At 43.9% G+C, this 18,864-nt stretch overlaps 1 protein-coding gene across 2 annotated transcripts in view; it reads right to left on the bottom strand.

The window, feature by feature from the left end:
• Nucleotides 1-18,864, bottom strand: part of LOC146377951 (nectin-2) — an 85,479-nt gene that overhangs the window by 65,567 nt on the left and 1,048 nt on the right. The window lies entirely within an intron of this gene.

Raw genomic sequence — 18,864 nt, 5'->3', positions numbered from 1 at the left:
CTCTTGACCCTTTTTTGTCACAAAGTAATCTAATAAAGCAATAAACAAATAAAAAAAGGTCCAAAGGCTACATGAAAAGTAGCTTAAAGTGACCAACTACCAGCACTTAGTAACAAGTGTGTTATAACACCCATCCTTAATTGCTTTTTCAGCAATTACTTGACTAATGAATTTAATGGGTCTTAACCCATTACATTTATTCCATGTAAAATGATTTGCTTTGGAAAGCTTAGTTTCATTCTTACTAGGCCCCAACAATGAACCAATACCTTTAAAATGGGAGTATTTGCTGCACGTCCCAGTTTTATGAGAATATCACTTGGGTATTTTGGTATTTTAGAGTCACCAAAAATACATTGCCCTTAGGAAATTTTGCTGAGTTTTTCCCCCGAAATGCAAATATACATTTTAAAAAAAGATCAGATTGTTACCGATAACGAAAATAGCCATCGTTTCCACCCTTAAAACACATTATTACCATTACGACATAATTCTTCAATGAACCGTGAACAAGTTCATATCTATTCCCCAGTGTAAGCTAAGGCAACAGCACAGTAACTCAGAAACTCACAAGATTACAGATCCGGCACCTGTGAGGTCACTGCCACTCAAAACAAAACCTCCGCTGCCTGTCAGTCAAACAATTTCAAAGAACGCAATGAGGAAGCGATGAGTTAATTAATTACTATTTTTAAAAATAAATAAATACAGCTCTATATTGAGAGCAGAACTCAGCAGCCGAGCTAGATTTTAGTAGTGAGGATAAACACCTTTTACCCGTCTGAGAGGTGAACACCAGAGGATTAAGTTTCCCCTCAATAACAGTGTGAACCCTGGTTTTAGCCTGTAATGGCTCAGCAGTCACAGTGATGCTACAATTGATCTGACTCTCAGAAGATTGAAGCCACTTCTCAGCGACCGTAAAGAGGAGCACAATAACAAACACACACAGACACAGACACACTGGTGCAGGCACAGCAGCCAACACACGAGCTGCCGGAGCAGTCTCCTGTCAGGTCGTCATTACATTGGATGTGAGTTGCCTTTGTTTACCATCTACCCCCTTAAGGCAGAGTGACAGATAGAGGATTGGGATGTGAGGAGTAGATAGATGGGGGTATGAACAGTCAGAGATGGCCCTGCCATGCTTCAAGGACAAGACGGGCCCTTCAATATCACAGCCACTGTGTAATTAGACAGTGCTCTGTCATGCACCAAAGAGTTTCTTTTATTTGTGTCATATTAAGCGCAGCATGGGTATCCCTTACTGTGCTTTGCCATTGAGACCTAACGTAAAAAAGGGCAGCAAAGGGGGATTTGTACAAATTTAATTACATTCATAATTCGCCCATCTTTAGCTGTAATCACTCGGGGTTAAGTTAAGTAAATCCCCTTCTCAGCTAGCCACCCACACCCTCTGTTGCCTTAATAAGCGGCGTACTGCCTGGCTTTTCAGGGGAATTTTACTGGCAGCCTGAAACTCGCTAAGAGAAAGTAAACAAAGTTCTTGGTATGCAGTAGTGAAATATTAACAGATATACTCTTTCGACTGAAGTGTTGTGAGCTTTGGTTTGGAGTACTGCGGCTCACATGTTTGTGCGTATGTGGCTGTCTGCCAGTGCATGATATTGTGTCTCAGAGGCCACCTGCAGTGTCTCCGAAAGGCAGGGAAAGGAGGGGGGGGAGCGGCGCTGTGTACATCTTTGTGTGTCTGTTTTTGAGTGTTTGTTTGGCGCACCTCACAGCCAAATCGCGGCGCAGGCAGGCAGCCCTTCGACAGGGAGGGAGAGGAGTGAAGCAGATCAAACACAAGCCAACTAATCACAGACGCTGGCTAATTAGCGCAGTCCTCAAAGGGGAACCAGGAATGAGTGATGATTCCCCCTTATGAATTTCCCAATGACGCTGTGCCGTATGCCACCATGAATACTCACGGTCACAGAGAAGGCAGAGCAGAGAGGCTAAAGTGCAAACAGAAACACCTCTGGCCTTGTTGTAATCTTATCATCTGAGAGCGAGGGGGCAAAGTGGCGCTCAATATCTTTTATCAGAGTTTCAGTCGAGCACACAACACACACACACACACATACATACTTCCTTACTGTCACAAGCTTTCTCTCTCTCTCTCGCTCTCTCTCTCTCTCACACACACACACACACACACACACACACGGGGCAACATTTTATCTCAACATCCTCAAATTAGGCTTCATGTAACGTTTCCCATTAAGGGATTTCTGGAGCGATTAAATCCCAAGCGTGGTGACATTCCAGCCTCTGGAGTAAATCACAGGTTGACGTTCCTGTGCGCAAGCTCTGAGCGTTGATTAGCTGGTGGATCTGCCACACTGATCCCAGATTTCCACAAGATCAGAGGCAGCCAATTACAGATGTGACACGCACGTATTTGCACACACTCCCGAACGCGCCCTGCCACACCGATGCAACCACACGCACATCCAGAAACAGATTTCTCCAGGCTTAAGTCATCACAGTGGCAAGAACTCCCCTCTTGCTTCTTCTCTAATATCGGATGAGAGGGTCCCTGTCAGAGGATGCTCAGTTCACCAGCCAACCCCTTACTGAGGCAGAGGCAAAGAGACAGAGATAACAGATGAACACAGAGAGAGCTAATAAAGATTCTAATAAGTCTATCCAAAGAAGCACAGGCCACTGAGGGGACTCAGCCTAAATAAAACCCACTCCATCACTCTTCAAGTGTCCAAGTCCCATTTTTATCTCTATACATCTTAAGCTAAACATAGAATTCTAATTCCAGCGCCGAGCCTGACTTTGAACAACACAATGTCGCTGGCGAAATGAAAAACAGAAACAAACCTTCGCAATTCACATTTCTCTCGTTTCCACAGATTTATAGAGGAAACAATACTCTACCCTCTACCCTCTGCAGAGCTGCCATCAATGGCCAACATTTGTTTCACATGATTACAGTGCGACAGTTGGCATTCATGTGGCAGACAAATACGCAGATTCCAGACTTATTGTTATGACATTAAATCCTTACGTGCTTTGAACATTAACAGCCGCATCAAGGAAGGCTGGAAAGTGAAGCAAATTGGAAAGGCTGGTCAGAGAAGACGAGGGGAGGGAAAAAACAAAAAAAAAGACATCTGAAAGAAAAATTAAACTCGCCAATTTACGCTTGAGCAACGTCGGAACAAAAAGACACGTAGATAAATAGGAACATAAGAGACACTGGAGGGGGAGACAGAGAGATGTGAGTGTGGGGAGATAAGAGGGAGGAGAGGAGGTGTGTGGGGTAGGGAGGGTACTGCAGAGCAAAGAAACAGCTGCTGAGCATCACATCTGCTCCAAGTGGAGTCATCAGCAAACAGACAGACTGGAACCAACCCACTGAGGTAAGCCCCAGGGGGGGAGCGAGGGATGGACACAGGAAGAGTGTGGGGGGAGCGGGTGGGTGTTGATATGGCCCAGCAACAAGAGGATGAGAAGGATGCAAAGGATACAATTAAAGAGGGAGGGTGGAAGAAGATGAAACTAAGATGACTGTGCACAGAAGCTGAGCGCGCTTTACTCTTTCCCCAGACAGAAGAAGGTGGGGCAGGTCGGTAGATGGCTTCGCGTGGAACAGGAAACTCGAATCACTTGCTGTCTTTTTCCTTCTCCTTCTTCACCCACCCTTCTCACTCCTTCCCTGACATCCTTCCTCTGTCTCCCTCCCTCTCTCCCCCTCGCCTTCTTTCTCTTCAGCAAGACTGACAGAACAAGAGATGCCTGTGAGAGTAAAGATGAAAGGCCTGTGAGGGAGGTGTATGTGTGTGTGCGTGTGCGCGAGGTGAATGAATGACCCATCTATCCCTCATCCCCACTTTAGAGCCATCCTGCCCTTACACAAAAGAAAAAAAAAAAGAAATACATATAACGCCACAGGGGCCATGTGGAGGTCACACCAGACCGTGTTTGCCGTGTGTGTGTGCGTGCGCTTCACTTCTCTATTTGTACTCACACCATGTTCCCACGTTAGAAAATGAGACACATCAAACATCGCTCTAACAAGGCTGCCACAGCAGGAATACCATCTTATGCCTAGCTTCGTGTCCTGTACTGTACACCTACGGCCTGTGGAGAAGCACCCCGAGGAGAGGTAGGGACCCTGAGAAGTGCACATTGTTCATTCATGATAGCAGCCACTGGCAGCGAGGGCAACCCCGTAGCAGAGTAAGCGATGTCATTTGGCAGCAAATGAAGGGGAAAGAGCAAAGCCGTTTCTGCATCTCTCTGCGGTCTCACAGCTAGCTCTAACATTAAGTTAGCCTGGGCGCGGGACAAAGCCCAGTTTGTGTTCACGTCTCCGCATGGCGAAATAAACATAGCTGCTGCTTCACAGTTTCCTTTAGTTCGCCTTCTCCTTTCCTCTTATCTTGCCCTCTTTTGTTGTCACCCCCGCTGCCTAAAAGAACAATCTACCCACACAGCATGCCCTTCCAAAATATTTACTCATTCAGTACTGGCTGAATACAAAGGCCATTCTCTTACCCCCTCTTAGGTCTACCATTCAAACAAACTATGCAGCCACATGAAATTGCAGACTGCACCTGCTCTTAATCTCACTTTCCCCTCTCTCTAGATCGTGCACGCCCGCACACATTTGTTTACTGCAGGACGTTCTCCTTTGCTTTCCTTTCCATGTCTAACTGGTTTGTGCCTTAGACTGATCTTTAAGTTGCAAAAGAAAACCAAGCACGGAAGCAACAGTAGCCACCCCACCTTGCCTGCAGCAGGGAGTGCGTTTCTGCCGCTCGCATCCTCACAAGCACCCCTCTGATTCAATACCCCTGACACTTTCTTAACACCTTTTCCTTTGCAGCTTGTGCCCTTCTTTCCTCTTCCACCACTCGTCTCCTATCTCAATCTGTCACCTTACATTCTCCCCTCAGCCCTCCTTAATCTATTTCTCATTGCATCCTCTCTGAAAACCAATTTTCAAAGCAGCTTTTCCAGCTAATCCAACGTTTTCTGTTTTTAGCATGCAAACCCAAATATAAGTTCATTAACAATCAAGTGCTGAAATCAGTTGCAGTGTTGCAAAGCTCTGGCTTTTCCTGGCTTCCCATTCATTTGCATATGTTTGAAAACCCAAGTCTAAATGAAATGATCAGAGTTGATGAACTACAAACAAAGACCCAGAATTAATTCTATGTGGCGGCTGCGTGTCATGCTTGTTTTTAATTTCTTGCACTTATAATTTTTTAACTAGGCGCTTAAAAATAGATGCAAATGAACGGAGAGTCAGAAGAAGCCTGGGCGCCCTGAGTAACGACACGTCCCCGGGATGTCTGCTGTTTTCGGGTGATTGTTCGCAAACTTCTGTGGGGGATGCGCATGCTAATAAGTAATAATGTTCCATCAAAGTGAAATGCTGCATTGAGTCTTCAGTCTTGCAGCTCTACAGTATCCTTGACTTACACGCAGCCTTCCCATCCTCCTCGCTGTTGAGAGATATGGTTCCATGCGCTGCACCTGTGTCTCATTACCGCCACTGATGGTTCAGTAACAGGCTCCTCTCTTTCGCTCACCATTGTGCTCTCACTCTTTCCCTCCCTTTAGCTACTGCCAACATACATTTACCTCCAACAGCATGGCCTGCACTCATCTCTTCCCCTTGCTCATCCGAGTGCGTGCTTTCGCATGATCTCTGCAGCCCCATTTGTCCTGTCGCTTCTACCATTACAGTCTTGGCACGGATGGGGTTTTTTGCCAACTGTTAAGCAATCTACTGATTTTTTTTTTTTTGCTACACTGATCAATTCCTTCAATTTTTCCTCTAAGCACCCTTTTACTAGAAGAGGACATTTACAGTTTTCAGCATACAAGCTCCTGTCAGCATTATTGTGATTTAACTTTGCAGTGCTCATATTTTCACTGTAAGAACAATTCCAATGCTGCAACTAATAATTACCATTTCATCTACCATTAAGCTCCGTTAACAATCAGGACTCACTAATCAAAGAATGAAATATCAGCAAATCTCCACCATTCTTATGTTGAAAATAGAAAATGTTTTGCATTTGTCCTCCAAATCATTTTATCAGGACATTCCAGACAAACACATACTGTCTTTATTTGTTGAAAATAAACAGAAAAATCTAAACACCACTAATCCTGCTGTATGAAAAGATTTTGTGATTGTGCCCCTAAGGCTTAGTTTTAACTTTACCTGTCAACAGCAATTGTTCCCAAATTGAATCTGGCTTTTCCAGATGTTGCTTTGCAAAGTTTGGATGTTGACTTTTGGGATGAGGTTGCAGGTAAGGTTTCCTTATGATGACTCTTCACGTAGAACCTGTTTGTGCTGCTCAGTGTAACTGTGCACCCGCCACTGCTGTGTCAGCCAAGTCGTCCTACAGCTCCTTTGAAGTCATTCGGAGGATTTTCCTCTGCCTTTTAGCCCAGCCGGAGCGCAATTTTATCTGAAATTGTTCTTAGCCATTCACTATTCCCTTTTACTGCCATTTAATAATGACATTTCAGAAGGTGGAAAGCTAGAAGTGTTTTGATATCTTTTTATAGCCTTCCCCTGCTTTGAAAGCATCAATTAGCTTCATTTTCAGATCAGTCAGCCCAGAGGAGGCCATGGTCGTTGAGTGTTAACAAACGGTTTGAAGAGTCAAGAAAATGTATCATGCTCTGGAATTATCATTAGCTCCTCCCTAATGAGTCACTTAAAGGCTAATGCTTTGGCTACATGAACCCACAGGATGTGTGGACTGTTTGTGTCAGGGTGCGCCACAGAAGGTTTTGTTTTATTCTTATTTTTTGTACTCGCTGCACCTGCAGTGCTCGTTCAGCGTAAGGCTGTGTGACTCATAGGTTAAAAAAAAACTTTCGGTTTCAGACCGTGTTGCATTTTCAGGATTTTGGATCCAAAAACTTTGCAGAATTTTTTTTTAATAGACTACAGGAGATGATATAGGGGAAAACGTTCCTAAGAAAGTGCCAGCTGGTACTGGCATAATAAACGCAGACGCTAAAGTCGCTTAATGTATAGCGATAAAGAAATCAGTGCTTTATGACCCATTTCTGTGTAAAAGGACTGGACACACACACACACACACACGAAGATTGGGTGCTCTGAGAACATAAAAGTAGACCAGAGTAGCCCGTTTTATTGATTATAGCGGGAGCATAGTGTTGCAGCATCTGCTCTGCAAACGATCCGCATATGTTACGTGTTGTGTAGCCACAGGCTAATGAGCTAATTAAGTTCACAGACTTTAAGTAGAACTTTAAGTAGAACGGTGCCTGAAGTTGTGCACTTGCACTAAAACAGTTTTTAAAAAAAAAAATGTTTTTAAACTCATCAAATTAGAAGAAAAAGAAAGAAGAAAAATTTTACAGCCTGCCATCTGTTCATGGTGTGTCTTTTTACTAGAAATACAAAAAAAAAAAAAACAACTAAAAAAACCTTAAGTTAAAGTTCACTTTGACCGTTTATCACCTTTATATCACGGATGTAATATTTCAGGCTACAAGTCTTACTGTGCTAACCTGTTATAAACTGTGAAACAACAGGCAGCCACACAGCTGGATTTCAACTCCAGTCTCTCCATTGTAACTGAAACCTCATGTACAGTAACGGTGCAGAAAACAATGAAATAAAAGCTTTGTGTTCATAGCTGTTTATGAAGAGCGTCTTTATTTTTCCCCAATAAAAATCCTCAGAAATGATGAAAAAAATCCATAATTAAAGAGATAATATATAAAATAGTGAGCAATACTAACAAAAACCAAAAAACGCTTATATGTAATCCAACCAAAATATGACATTAAAATCAATCCCTGTCCCACAGAAATCAAGTCTAACATTCAATACAATCAGTCTGGCACGACTATCATAATACAGTCAATAAGGTATTATTTTAAGACCAATTAACCCCAGAGTCAGAATTAAAAACTACAGTGCATTTATTATTCGTGACATATTAATGTAATACTGTGTTATGAGTCCACTACGAGTCTTAAAACCAGATACTGGGCCAAAAAGACAGTAACATTAGCTTTGATGGCTCCTGAGATAACTGTCTCTACACTGATGGCTTCAAGATGAGTAGAGGGGACTGAGTGGCTGTGAGCATTAGAAGACCGTGGACAGACTCCCTCCTACGCTGCACATATTAATTCTTCTAATGGCTCAGCTTGTCACACGTTGACACTGCATAATTATGTCATCTACAAGGGACGAGCTTTTTAAAAGGGCAGACGCACAGTGCAGCTGAGAGCCTTTGTCAATGGAGATGTTCAAAAATCCTAATATGAGTCTTAAAAAACTGGTTTACTTTTAGCTGGTGAGGCCCTTAAGTCCACAATATTGTAATCATGTTAGATCTACTGATAATGAACGGATACCAGGATGAGCAGCCCAGGTTGTCTTAATATAGATGCCAAGTCTTCCATGGAAGGACTTTTACAATAACGAACCAGCCAATTCTGTAAGTATTATCCTGAGTGACAAGAGCGTCCATCAAACCCAGAGGATCCTCTCACCCATGGCCTCTCGTCATCCATCAATCCATCCTGACAGCCCTACCTCCATCTATGTAAATAAACAACAGAGAGGAAGGAGGAGGAGGAGCTGGGGGAAGAGCTGAGGAAATCAAAGTAGGACAGTCAAAGTAGAGGCAAGCAGGACAAGTCAGGTTTAAAGAATGTAAAGGAAAGGAGACATGCGGGAGGGGGGGTAGATAGCGAACAGCTGTAAAATGAAGAGGAGTGAGGAAACTGTAAGGAGGCAGGAAGCAAACACAATTGACTGAGGTGATGAGGAAGGGAGAGAGGACAAAGTCATCAGGAAGGAATGAGGAGGAGAGATAAACTGGAAGGAGGGGGGGGGGGGACTGACTGACACAGGGACGACAGCCAAATCAGCGGACACACAAGATGGAGTCACGGAAAAGAATGCGAAGACGGGCGAGAGCGGAGGGAGGCACAGAGGAAAAACATCAATGGAGGACATTAATAATCCATCCCAGATAAAGCAATTCTGTGTAAAAAGAAAGGAATTCACTGGAGAAGGAGACTGTGGAGGAAAAGGAGACAAACAAAAGAACAAGAGAAAGTTAGTAGGAGGAGCCTGAGGGTCTCCTATTAAAAAACAAGAACAATTGCGAACACTTGTGTTAGTTTACACAAGCAGAGGAACCTTTCCTCACCTCGCCCCCCCATCTTCCCGAGGCTGTGTCTATTTAAATGTGTGCTTAAATGGCGAGTGCTACTGCTCTAATCGCGGCTGGCATCACAGCACAATCCTTCTCTACCTTTCCCCCCCAGCATTCAGTCTTCTTCTGTCGCTCAGACCCAGCACACCCTCCTCACGCGCGCGCACACACACACACACACACACACACACACACACACACACACACACACACACACACACACACACCCCGCATGACTCTGCTGTGCCAGAGAAAAAAAAAAAATTCATGAATCACTGGTGCACAAATCAGCCGCAAGCTTGTTGCAAGAAGAGCAAACTGGGAAGAAGCGAGAAGGGAAAAAAAAAAAAAAAAAAAAAAAAAGGACAGAAATAAACGGAGAAATTGTTTCCTTTAAAAGCTTCTAAAAAGGAAGAAGATTCAGGAGATGGCTTCCAGCATCCTGAGGGAGCAAGCACACACCCAGAGGACCACGGTGACAAGAAGAGAAGATACTGCCTCGCCTCCCCACCCCTCTCCGGCTCTTCCTAAAGAGGCCAAGACAGAAAGCAAAAGCAGCAAGTGGCCAAGTAACAAGCAAGTGCATGATACATGGACGGCACAAACATGTGTTTGCACATAGCAAACATCCGACTTTCTGTATGAAAAGCGCACCAACACCTTACGTACAAAGAAAACTTGTTAAAAGGCACCACAGTGCTCCATCCACACAACAAAAAAGCCCCTCCATCAGCTTCCATTTCAAGAGAAACTATGCAATCATCTCTTGTTACAGAGCCACTTTCCCTCTAGGGCTACTACTGAAAAGCAGCTCTGTCCATTGATACAGGTGTGGTATGGAGGGAGAAAGCGAAGAGAAGGGGAAGGGGGACAATGGATGGCCTTTTCAATGATCTCCCTCAGTTCACCTGGATTAGAAGGAATGGAGGCTGAAAGGAAGGAGGAGGGGGGTCTCTAAGCTTGGCTAAGAACAATGCTGTCTCTGTTTGCAGTAACACCGAGTGCATCACTTTGTCTAGCATCAGCCAGCCGACTGCCTGGACTAAAAACATCATCCCAGGGTTCAATGTTGAACTGTTTTTGTGCAAACGCACGCTTAAGAAACACTTAAAATGTTGTCAAACAAGACTCCTGACCCAAGATGTTTCCAGTATTTGAAAGCAGGAAATATGCATGTGAATATACTGCTCCGACAACACGGAGTTCTTCACTATATTTATCTATTGTTAATTACAGACACGGATTTTTGTCCAGTGATCATTTTCCTAGATTTTTAAAGTGTCCAAACATAATGGGAAAAATAATATGGTGACATCTTCATAACCTGTTTTGCCTCATCAACAGTCCAAACCCAACAATATTTCGTTTAGGAAAATGACAACAAAATTACTAACAAGAGACCAATAAAACATCGGTCTTGAAAAGCACCTCATTTACAATTTAAAGTAGCTGCGTGAAAAGTGTGTGAAAAAATAAAACTTATTTTTATCACAGGCATGAAACTGACGAGATCCTATGAAATAAACTGTGGAGCATTTTCACTTTACCTGAAAAATCTTTAAACATTACAATTTTCACCACACCAGTATTAACCCCCACAGCTGCACACAGTATCGTGTCATTACTTGCACACATTATGAAGCCCTTTCTTTCTATATTTGCACAAATGCATCACGTAGCAACACCAAAAGCTTTTTTAAAAAAGATAAACAGGTATCCAAAATTGTGTTGCCACAATCTTGACTTGCATATCTAGTAGGTAGTAGCTTAGCTAAAGTGGTGAAGAAATCCCATTGCTCTGCCATTGCTGGCAGTTAATCCTCCTACTATGTCTGTGTTTACATTTATGCACAGATCTGCTGCTCTTTTATGGCATCTGCTCTCTTTAACGACCTATCACGCATCTAGAAGTAATTAATAAGAGCTTAACAGCGGTAATGGTAGCAGGAGTGGCAACAGTGGAAGCGGGGGTAGTTAGGCTGTCATGACAAAGAAAAGTTCAAGTCCAACGACGTCGCACGCCACGGTCACTGTGTGGATCCTTTTATGCTACATTTCCATTTCGACGCCGCGAAGGTTCAGCACATCTTAGTCTTTTTTTAGTAAAAAGTTTTAAATGTGTGAATAAAATGAAAGCGTTCACGGTAAATAAGCAGCAAGATGTACTGGGGAAAACAAATGAACCGGATTGTTTTTTATTTTAAAATATTCAGAGTGTTTCGCTTCTCCCACACAAAAATCGCACAAAGTTTCAGAAGAAGAAAAAAAAAAAAAGCTAATTTTCTGCTGAAGTTTCGGACAGTATTACTTCTTTTTTTTTCCTCTGGGAATTAACTCTTGAGACGTAATCCCATTTCAGCCTCAGTGTGAGATTCTTGTTAGATGAGTCAAGCTATATTACCAGCCTAGTCACCGCCTGCAGGGGAGACGAGTGTGTGACAGCATCTAGCAGCAGGGGAGTGGACACCGTCATCCTGATCCTAGCATTGCACGACAGGTTAGTTCTGCTGAAATGAAATAAAATCCTGCATCTGTTTCCATTTCGCCGTCTCACCAACTCGCTTCATTCTTAGCTCTCGCTCCGTTGACTTTGTTGTGTCAGTTCTCCTTTTCTGTCCTCTGTACAGTAATCAAGTGATTCAACCATCAAATCAGCCCAACATCCCTCAGCACTCGTGTGTGTACGAAGCACGCACTGTTTTCGTGCTCTGCGTGTGTGTTTGTGGTCGCGCGAGGACGTGGTACTGATTGTCGTTCTGCAGGCTGGGCAAGGGAGAGGAGGGTGAGATAATAAGAGGAAGGGTGAGGTGGGGAGGCGCACTGTAAAAAGTGTCACAGCAACTTAACCTTCAAAAAAAATGCCCACTAGGGTTGAGGAGGTGGTGTTGTCGCCATTAGAGGAGAAAGGAGGAGAGGAGTGCGTGAGAGAGAACGGATGATTGATGTGTGCAAGAAGGAAAAAAAGAAAGAAAGAGAGAGAGAGAGGAGAAGCACTCGTTAGGAGGGGAAGGAAGATACAGATGCCTGCAATACAAATGTCTGTAGGGAGGATTGGGGTTGTTAAGGAAGTATGAGAAGAAAGTAGAGCGAGAGACATGAGGAGCAAATGAGAGTAAGAAGAAGGAAAGTAGCAAAGGCAGTTTGGATAGGCTTAAGCAGAAACTCTAGGCCTGACATAGGTGGAAGAGACAACTGGGGAATTGGACGGTGGGACAGAGACGGCATGAGAGCTACAGAAGAGAAAGAGAAAGATAGAAAGCCTAAGAGGATAGAGGAAAGTAACAGACATTCCAATTACAGAAGGAAAAGGGGGGATTAATGACTAAGAAACAAAGTGGAGGAGAACAAAAAACAGGATGAGAGAAGAGGGAAAAAAAGAGATACAGTAAGGCACAGCAGTTTGCTGAGCAGATGGATCAATTATGCGGGCCAAATTACAGAAAGGAGGAAGTTGGTGCATTAGGAGAGGACGTGAACAAAGAAGGCAGAAAGAGCACGGGAAGAATGAGTCAAGATGGAGGAGTGGAAGTAAAGGCACAAATGTGACAGGAGGGGGGGCAAGTGGCCGATTAGAGAGCAGGCAATCAGTTTAGCAGATGAATGAGACAAATCACTTCAATGAAGGAGGACCTGCTCTCCCTAAGGAGCGACAAACAAGCAAACCCTGGCACACCCTGTTGACAAAACACTGGGTTGATAACTGAATAAACCTGCTGCCTCCATTTGACCTTAATGTGATGTTTGCTTCAGGGGAGGATTTAAAAGTTGCCGTTTCAAGGCTCTGGGGACTAATGACGAGACTGCTGCTCGTTTATCAGCGTAGCGTGGCTGTACATTTTTAAACCAATAAGTGAAACAGTAGATATCAGCGACGAGATAGAACCGCAGGACTGTGGAAACGACCGCTCGCCTTGCGAAACACAAGAGCACGCTTCACACGCTTTCATTAAAATAAATAAATAAGTAAAATAAAACCTGTTTGTGCATCGTCTCTGCAATAGCGAAATCAGTTTTCTTATCTCATACTTCCGAGATCCAATCTGTGCGAGAATACTACATTTTCACATTACGCCGTGTAATTTTTACTGTGTTGCTCTGATAAGACTAGCAGGATCACGAGGGAAAGCTGACTGAATTGAAAGCAGTCGGTGTGCACACACAGTTTTTGAGGAGCACGACTCTGTGCCCGGCTACCAGAGCCTTGACAAGACCCTGTCGCAACAAATTCAATTTCCTTCTGTGAATTGGACATGACCTTGTCAAAGTCAGATGCGATGAGGACGCAACACGTCTGCGTTTGTGTGTATTAAAAGCGGTGTGCAGACAGGTAACAAAAGGAACTAAATGCAGCACGCTTGAAACGCGTGCTGCTGGAGCTGGGGCAGTACTGCCAACAAAACCGGCTCGACATTTCGCAAACTAGGGACAGAGAGGACACGCGGAGGGATTAGCTGAGGAACAGAGGGAGAGATGTTTCAAGGTACGGCCGTGTCGACAGTGCAAGCCCTAAATGTTTTCAATATCACATAAGGGCACTGCATCATCCACCATTCAATACCAGATCGATAACGCAAACCACCTTCCACCTCGCAAACTCCATTTAGACACATTAAGGTGACTGCTAATGAGCCGGAGAGCGTGTGTGCGTGCGCACAAGTATATAGGGACACGGTGAGGAGGACGCAGTCAAGGGCCTCGGTGCTTAGCTGCACAGAGATCTGCTGAGTGCACTATGGGGATGGTTTCAGAAATAAAAAGGATGTGACAAAGACAGAAGAAAGAGGAGAAGGATGACAGAGGGAGGTTACAGGCCAGGAAACAATAATAAAAAGAGAAAGGTTAGTGGAGGTAGTCCTTTACTGTCTGCAATGAAGGCTCTTTAGTTATTAAATATGTGCCTAATGCTTTGAGAGCGTGAGAGAGAAGAAGAGGGGAGGGAGGTGCGACTAAATTACAAATGAGCTGATAATTCCTGGCCTCCCTGGTTCACTCCCTCACACAGTTTTCTGCAATCCTCCTCCAGCACCTCTGCCAAGACGCTGCGGTGCGGAATTTGAAAATGTCGACAACCTCAACCCCCCCCCCCCCCACTCACCGCTCTGCCTCCGCTGCTCATCCTCTGTGATTTTTTCTACAGCAGGGTCACAGAGACACCCATCTCCCAAGCCTAGTTAATTAAGAGGATTTCATTTTAAAGAATTTGGCTGCCTTTCAATGGATCTTCGATTGGAATTACCGCTCATTCTCTACGTCGGCTGAGCTGGAATGGGTTTGACCTGCATCCCCCTAAATTCCATCTGGGGTTTGTCAGGAAAATGCAGATAGGAAAATGGAGATTTGGCAGAAGGTATCTTGACTAATGGTGTGGAAATGTGTGTGTGACTGGAAAAAAGAAAAAAAAAAAAAATCCCACTGTATACAAGATAAGCTCCTGGCATGCAACTTCAGCAAATGCTACAGTCTTAAAAGTCTCCATTATGTAGAAGCATGTGGGTGGGTAGGGTACGTTATGGAACGGTATCTTGCGTCGAACCATAATCAGTGCGTGTGCACATGCACGCAGATTTGATGTAGAGAGGAGTTAAACCCAACACCTCCGCCAAGAATATCATCGACCCCAGCACAGTTGTGTTTTTAGAAACCCCTTAGCTGCACCATGCATATTAATAACGTTTGGCATTCCTTCCAAAAGAAGGATTTCTGCTCATTTTCCTTTGGATCAGATGGGACTGACTTCAGCCGTCTGGCAACTCTCAGAGCCAAACACAAACATGCCGGCTGGGGGCTCCCAGTGTGACCTCCATCCACCCAGCGTGTACAAGTCAACAGAGGAGAGCAGGGAGGGACTTCAGATGCAGAGCTGCTGGCTTTGGCTCTCTTGTCACAGGAAACCCACTATCATTATTACAAGTTGCAGGATAAGCCTCGTTTAAGGCAGTCAATTAAATGAGCATGGAGTTGGGGGAAAAAAGGAACTCCTCACATCTGATGTCTGTAGAAGATAACAGGGTTGCTGATGAGGATAACACTTGCCTTCCCGAAACAAACAGTAATACACACATGCAGTGTCATTCTGTGATGTGTCGCCTCCGCCCTATTATTGGAATGTCATCTGACTTACAGTGCAGCCTCAGGTTACATCGCCCATGCATCACCAGCTAAATGTGCACACGTATCTGTGCCTGCCTCTGTGGTATACTATGTGGCCTAAAACGCAACAAGATGCAGTGGCTGGCGCGCATCGACCCCCTCTGCTCCGCTCCATCCATCCAGTCTAATAATATTTGCCAAGTCAACAATAAACCTGGTGGATCTTTTGTGTCTGTGGTCACTGGTAATGAAAACTCTATGGAGCAAAGTAATCTCACTAAAACCTGATTTATCAAAATAGCTGTATACCTAAAATCCGGTAAAATGTCAAGGATCAACAATTTAATCAATTTAGCTACCATATTGGTTTTAAAATGAAAAGTGCCTTGTGCTAAAATGTTTTCAATACGTCAGTTAAAAAGCTTCACATTCGTCACAATTTTATAGTGGGATAAGTGGTGCTTCATTTCTGAGCGACCATTAAATATTACCAAGTCCTGCACCTGGAAAAAAAAAATAGCAAGTAGTATTAAAAAGCTGTCTAAATCATTAGGCTCATCTGGTGAAATGCCAAAGCTTCAATCATTTCACAATTTTGTTATTCAAAATTAATTGGGACACATTTGCCAAACACTGCCCACGTATAAAGGGAAATACAATGAATTGGCATCACTCTCATGTCTCCATTAAGCCATAAATTCAAGAACACTTATGTCTGAATCAACAAACCTTTAATGGCGACCATAAGCGAGAGGAAGACGTTATTGATGTGTCATTTAAACAGGAACGCTCAGCGAGTATGTGTGTGCGTGCATGTGTGTGTGTTTTTACCAGCACATATCACAGTCGGGACGAGATTTTCTTTCACACGTACAGAAGCACACACCTGACCTTTTCAAAATACTTCTGACATTTACGGTGCTGGTGCAAAAGGGTGAGGACAGCTCATTTACATAATGATAGGACCAAACCTCAACAGCCATTAACACAAAAAACTAAAGCCAGACTGAAAACTCCTCGCTCCACTGAGACTAATGAGATACTAAGGACTTACTTTTTTCTTCCCCTTTATTAGCATTGAAAAGAAAAAAAAAAAAAAAAAAAACCTCCTCTCATGATCCATCAATTACATTCCTCTTAATAGACAGAGTCTAGTGCTCTTCCTCTGTTGTGATGATGAATTGTTCCAGACTTGGCAGGAATACACTGTTTCACACCATGTGGAGGGGAACTGTTAGACCTAATAGTCTGAACTATTGCACACCGAGGACTGCCAAAAGAAAGATCAGTACATTCGAGTCAATCAGTATCCACGCTAAGTACATCTGTGTGCGTGTGTGTGTCTGTGTGTGACTGAACAGGGTGGGCAGTTAATGATTGTGAAAATGCTGTGGTTTTTTCAGTACTTTGATATTCTACTGCATAATCATATTAGCTGGTGTGATTGTAGCTGTAAAAAGAATACAGCTCTGAAATCCTACAGTCATGACAGCCTATGGTAAGGTCATGTGGTTTATTGTCCTGTCTGGCTGCATGTTGTTCCTGTCATAAACAGCACGGCCTTGAGTTCGAAGAGAGGTGGGGGGAGTGAGGGAGGCCATCTGAATAACCCAATCACTACCATCACCCACACAAAAGCTCTGGACAGGAAAGAATAAAAGACAGCAGAAAAAAAAACAGACGGAGACAAGAACAAGGCCTCTGTATGTAGTGGACAGCAGAGGTGGGGGAGGGAGCGCGTGCTTGGCGGGAGGGAGGGAGGGGGAGAGATTTCAAATGACGGTGGGAAAGAGGGTAGCCAGGGCGTCGCCTGTCTTAATCAGTTGCTGCCTGTTGCGTTTTCCAGCCAATCCAGAAACTCAGCCACATCAATCCAACGCACAAAAGCAGCGGGCCGCTGAAAAGCCACCTGTTTTTGCTTGAATCTGAGGAGAGTCATCAAGAATGGCTTTGCATACTTTTCTGAATGCTTTCAGGTATACAAAAGATTAAAAAACACAACAACAATGGCTTATTTGTGAGCAGAGAAGGACAGAGTCTCTTCCCCCAGCCCTGACCCTGCATGCCCACCGGTTTCTCGGGCGCCCAGCCAGCCACCCCCTGCAAACACGCAGCTTACTCAGCCATAAAGACAATACTCCCACAGCCTCATACTCCCCCACTTTAAAAAAAAAAAAAAAAAAAAAACCACACTCCCCCTCATGTAAGCCCACCGTTCTTCCAATAAAAACATCTCCTTGGTAATGGGCCAAAGCCTTTCTGACCCACATCCATGGTTCGTGGTGATCTTGGGGGTCGCGGTTGGTATTATAGTTCAATTTCAGAGCTTAAACTGGCAGGCCACTTGTCTGCTGAACTCAGAAATATTACAGAAGCCAACATAATTAAAAACCTATCCAATTCAATATTGAATTGGATAGGTTTTTACATTAAAGCTGGGCCATGTTAAATTGAAAACTTTGCAGAAAATTAATGAACTTCTTTCGCTCTCAGATTGAAGCTGGAGAAGTGGAGGTAAGTGGTTGCTGTCAAACCTCTAGAGGGAAAAGTGAAGGTAAAAAATGCAAAAGGAGACCAGTAAAAAGTTTCAGTTCCCCATAGCATATTAACCAAAAGGAAGTCAGACAGAAGTCCCTTTTGAAAAAAAGGGGAAAAAAATACTAAAAATGAAAAGAAAAAGCCACGTTTGTGCCTGCACAGGGAATGCCTTGCTTTTGTCCTCACTCATAAATATGTAAAGCCTTTTGTTTTGTTTTCTCCACTTTTCTCCCTCCACTAAGAGCACTTCATGTTCTGTAAAATGAAATCGGACAAAAAAGGTCCACTGCATGAATAACTCAAAAACTGCAATTAAAAAACACCACAACCCGCTCACTATTGAAAATGTATACTGTAGCTGTGCCAGGACTTTAGATCTAGTCCTACATTCCTGCCCCAATTACAGGAAAAAAGAACAACAAAATACCCGGTCTAGTGAGGAAAGGCAGCGAGAATGTTGAACTGGTTTCCTGCAACATATTCATATGCTAATAGGTTAAGTGCATACCAGGAATATTTTTGGGGAGCCCTACGGTCGCGGTACCTGTACGCTACCTGAGCTCAAGCAGACAGGAAAACAGCTGAATTATTAACGCGAGCAGGCGTGGCCAGTCACTTTGCTTAAAGTAATAGACGCCAGATTACATTAAAAAAATCCAAGTGGTACACTGAAAGAAAATCATGCGCAAGTTCCATCTAGATATTAGCCAGAACGGACCATCCAGTTCTTGCCCCCTCTGTCAGTTTCAGTGTACATTAAGAGCCGTTTCCAGACCAGTTTTCGTCAATGCGTGGATACAGGAATGAAAAGGAGCATGGAGGGGGCAGTGGGGATGAAATGGGCTTTAAGGTGGGAAAAGGAGTACGAAGGATAGACTGAAACAGCGCCTAGGTTTAAAGAGGGGAAGTCACCAATGAAGCGCAGCAGGCACCTCGCCTCAACACCTTGCTCCACAGAGCCACACCTTAGGGAAACTAAACATGGCGTTGAGTCACCGACCGAAACTCGGGTCAAAGACCGATGGGCCTGGTTTACGAT

Source organism: Perissodus microlepis, chromosome 11 (assembly GCF_051167445.1).
Source record: "Perissodus microlepis isolate ML-2025 ecotype Zambia chromosome 11, ASM5116744v1, whole genome shotgun sequence".
Classification (NCBI taxonomy): Eukaryota; Metazoa; Chordata; class Actinopteri; order Cichliformes; family Cichlidae; genus Perissodus; species Perissodus microlepis.
Note: the sequence above shows the minus strand (reverse complement) of the source record. Positions and strands in the feature narration are given on the sequence as shown.